We start from the raw sequence: 5,241 nt of genomic DNA on the forward strand, positions 1-5,241 counted from the left end.
TTCGAACTATGTTCATTGTATTTAATTTGATTCAAAGGCTTTGGCACAGGCAGTTCGTCACTATGTAGGTCTGTTGGCCGATAACAAGTTTGGGTACTGAAACAGTGTGCTTGAACTTGGTTGTTTGAATCAAACAAAAATAACAATCACTCAGATATATGTGGAACCCAGGATATATCCTGGTGGCGCACAGGGAAACAAAAATAGCACTTTTCAACAATAGGTGATTCTCCAGACACATTACAAAAATTGTTCGGATTATTAGGTTCTTTAAATCATTCCAGAAGTGTTTAGAATCTTTCTAAATTTCTCTGTATTATTGAGCATTATTTATGGATGTTTTAAATGATTTTTTACTACTATTGAGACCTCTAGACTAATCTAGAAAATTATAGATTACTCTTAAACGTTTTACAACACTTTAAATCATTCCAGAAGTGTCTAGAATCTTTCTACGTTTCTCTGTATCATTAAGCATTATTTATGGATGTTTTAGATGATTTTTTAGTATTTTTGAGACTTCTAGACTAATCTAGAACATTATAGATGACTCTAAAACGCTTGGCAACACTTTAAATCATTCCAGAAGTGTCTAGAATCTTTCTACGTTTCTCTGTATCATTAAGCATTATTTATGGATGTTTTAGATGATTTTTCAGTACTTTTGAGACCTTTAGACTAATCTAGAACATTATAGATGATTTTTAAACGTTTTACAACACTTTTAATTATTCCAGAGGTGTTTAAAATTTTTCTAAAATTCTCTGTATCATTGAGCATTATTTCTGGATGTCTTAGATGATTTTTTAGTATTTTTGAGACCTCTAGACTAATCTAGAACATTATAGATGACTCTAAAACGCTTGGCAACACTTTAAATCATTCCAGAAGTGTTTAGAACCTTCCTAAATTTCTCTGTATTATTGAGCATTATTTCTGGATGTTTTAGATGATTTTTCGGTACTTTTGAGACTTCTAGACTAATCTAGAACATTATAGATGACTCTTAAACGTTTTACAACACTTTTAATTATTCCAGAGGTGTTTAAAATTTTTCTAAAATTCTCTGTATCATTGAGCATTATTTCTGGATGTTTTAGATGATTTTTTATTACTATTGAGACCTCTAGACTAATCTAGAACATTATAGATGACTCTTAAATGTTTTACAACACTTTAAATCATTCCAGAGGTGTTTAGAACCTTTCTAAATTTCTGTGTATAATTGAGCATTATTTATGGATGTTTTAGATGATTTTTTAGTATTTTTGAGACCTCTAGACTAATCTAGAACATTATAGATGACTCTAAAACGCTTGGCAACACTTTAAATCATTCCAGAAGTGTTTAGAACCTTTCTAAATTTCTCTGTATTATTGAGCATTATTTCTGGATGTTTTAAATGATTTTTCACTACTATTGAGACCTTTAGACTAATCTAGAACATTATAGATGATTTTTAAACGTTTTACAACACTTTTAATTATTCCAGAGGTGTTTAAAATTTTTCTAAAATTCTCTGTATCATTGAGCATTATTTCTGGATGTTTTAGATGATTTTTTATTACTATTGAGACCTCTAGACTAATCTAGAACATTATAGATGACTCTTAAATGTTTTACAACACTTTAAATCATTCCAGAGGTGTTTAGAACCTTTCTAAATTTCTCTGTATTATTGAGCATTATTTATGGATGTTTTAGATGATTTTTTAGTATTTTTGAGACCTCTAGACTAATCTAGAACATTATAGATGACTCTAAAACGCTTGGCAACACTTTAAATCATTCCAGAAGTGTTTAGAACCTTTCTAAATTTCTCTGTATTATTGAGCATTATTTCTGGATGTTTTAAATGATTTTTCACTACTATTGAGACCTTTAGACTAATCTAGAACATTATAGATGATTTTTAAACGTTTTACAACACTTTTAATTATTCCAGAGGTGTTTAAAATTTTTCTAAAATTCTCTGTATCATTGAGCATTATTTCTGGATGTTTTAGATGATTTTTTATTACTATTGAGACCTTTAGACTAATCTAGAACATTATAGATGATTTTTAAACGTTTTACAACACTTTTAATTATTCCAGAGGTGTTTAAAATTTTTCTAAAATTCTCTGTATCATTGAGCATTATTTATTGATGTTTTAGATGATTTTTTTGGTATTTTTGAGACTTCATTCCAGAAGTGTTTAGAACCTTTTGCGACATATTTACAATGTAACAAACGTAACTTAGTTAAAAGCAATTAAGTTATTGAAAGAAAAACACGTAAATGAGGTCAGAAAAAACTGGATGTGACTGAAACTGACTGTACATCAAAACAAATCACAAAGTTTGTGTGACAAAAATAGTGTTTGTCAGTGTAATCTACAGTCTCACAGATTTTTTTATTATTTCACATTTACCGTGTTTTTTGCTTCTTCATTAAGAATAGAAAGTCTATACTGACATGTCTTTTGTAATTTTATATTGTTGAACTAATTCTATTTGAGAGGCTTCTTCTTTGGAGGAAACTTGTTTAGATATTGTTTCAAGAGCTTGCTTCTTTATCTTTGAATATGACCATGTAAAAAATAGCTAACCATACCCGAATTGTCACCTTATATTGATTGAAAATTTCTGACGTCTATTGACGCCAATGAAGTCGAAATCACACCAATTCCAATATATTTGGGTGTATTGGCGTTTACTTTTGTCAGATATATTCGATTTACATTGAAGCCGATTGAGGTCGATTGTCACTTTATGATGTTGATCCGTCTACAATTACTAAAGGAAAAGTTTCGATCCCCCTTTCTTTAGGTTAGGTTAGGTTAGGTTTAGTTTGAAGGGTCTTCCTAGATAGAAAATTTTACTTTACTTTTACTTTTACTTGTTTCCCCTCTACGTATTTATATTATTAACATTTTGGCTTCGACTTTGTCCAACTTTAAACTTTGTCCACTTCTATCAAAGACTTATCTTAAACTATAATTTATTATTTAATTATATCGCAAGTCGTTTGTATCGTAGATTTATAATGTTCATTTTGTTTTTCTATACCGTTGTCTCCCTCGACTTCAATCTTAACTACGCCATTGACAAATAGTAACCGAGGACATAAAATAAAGGAGCTTTAATGACCGTTCTCCAAATATAGCAGTTAAACGAGCTTGAAGAAGGATAAGATTTAAAGCTAGAAACGTTGCAATAAAAATGAACGGCAATTACAGGCTTTATCTTAAAACTAAGGCCCATCGCTTTAGTCTCGTATTCATATATGTGTTGAAAGGCATGAAGGAATGTACAATAATTAAACTTCGAGGAAAGGAACTGGGGTGTTAATACACCAGTAGCTCTTTATCAAGATAGGTTTGTGTGACGCGAAAATGTCGAAGATTAAATAGATCGCCATGTGGTATGAAAATTTACTTGAGTAAACAGAATTCAATTCCAAGTTTTCAATCTAACCAAACATCTTAAGCGAAATCTTCAAAATGAAGCGAATGATGATTGTTGAACAACATTGTGTCAATGTGGCAAAAAACCTTTCCATTAGATCAATCGAGAAGTCCACCTGATTGAACGACCAGTGACTATCATTTCTTTCGAGGAATGAAGGCCTTGAAGAAGCTGTTAGTAAGTACTTCAGCTCTTTGGGGGCGAACTTACCCGCAGGTGTCGAAGGAAAGCTAGTTTCTGGTTGTACCGAACGTTTCATGGTGACCAGGGCAATTGCCGTAAGGGAGAGATGGCCCATTGAAATAATTGTGGTGTTACAGTTACAGTTGGTAGGCTTGGCGTCGCGTAACGAAGGCAAATTATTTTGTCCTAACCTCAAAATTATTTGTGTTGCGACTCCTGGAAGAAAAACAAAGATGGATGAGTAGTGGTAGACGGCATACAATTTTACACCGATGATACAGAATTATTTTGAATTGTTAAAGATGCCTAATGAATATAATTGGAAGTCGATAGCTGTGAGAGGTAATTTATCGGTCTGAAGAATCCCTAAAAGCCGCAATAAGTCTTGTAAAAAATCATGAATTTTCCGTGCGTGGAAAAATAACGACAGAAAGGGGCTTATGAGACCATCTAGTTTATTCGGAAAAGAATCATCTTAGACCAAACTATGTGAATATCTCGGAAAATCGATATACCCAGTGAAAACTTGTATCGTGGCATCCTAAAACTAAACTAGGGTTTCGTTTTCTATGGGTTTTACGGTAATGTTATTTCTTATCAATATTGTAGAGCATTCAATTCTTTATAGCTTGTATACCTTGAACTATTTTCGAAATAGGGGGCCATCTGTTGGTCTTGATGAAAAGCTCGTAATATTAAGGTTATAATTTATTGCTAAATGTATAATTATCATTTTTAATGCACCTAAATGTTGTTGATTTTAGGTCTCTTTTGTTTCAAAATTAGTTTTTTTTATTATTTTTAAAAGAAAGATAAATTTTGACGTTTCGACTTTTCTTTAAGTCCTTATCTTTTAAAATCAAGAACATTTAAATGTTATAATATATCAGAAGGTCTAAGAAATAAGAAATTGAAGAAAATTATCATTTTTCATTAGCATTTCTTCTGGTTATTCATCTATTTTTAATTAAGTGTCAATTTATTTAATAACACTTACCTGGCAATGTAATTAAGAAATTGTTGAGGAAAATACTACTTAAATTTTATTTTTGACTTTCTACATAAAAAAAGAAAGAAATTTTCAATTCATATTTTTATTAAACGTGTCATTTTATAGATTTATTATTGTCAAAATTGATGAAAATATCGAGAACTAGTTCTAATTTAAATTTTTTTCTTCTTCGTCATCGTCGTCATCGTCCGTCTGTTGCAGAATTTCAAGTTCCTCTTCATTACCGTCTTCAACGACGTTAGTCTCCAAGTCTTTGGTGATTTCTAGGTCAAAGGTACTATTATCATTAATATCGTTTTGATATGGTACAATATTAAGACAAGCTTGTCCATTACACTGGTCGCAAGCTAGATAGCACTGGAACCCCGCTTTCTTGCACCCACATCATAATCCACAACTACTTTATAGTTACACATTTTTGTATTGAGTAATTCACCTGGAGCAGGTTGTAAAATAGTCATGGTAGGTTCCAGGAATTAGTTACGCATTGTCCAGCTCCATTCCTGGGGTTCTAATTCATTCCCTAAACAAGTTTGAGCTGCTCTACTCGTTGGTGTGATATTTCATAACTGTACAGGTTTATTATTTATATTATA

The sequence above is a fragment of the Diorhabda carinulata genome, chromosome 2 (genome assembly GCF_026250575.1).
Source record: "Diorhabda carinulata isolate Delta chromosome 2, icDioCari1.1, whole genome shotgun sequence".
NCBI classification, from domain to species: domain Eukaryota; kingdom Metazoa; phylum Arthropoda; class Insecta; order Coleoptera; family Chrysomelidae; genus Diorhabda; species Diorhabda carinulata.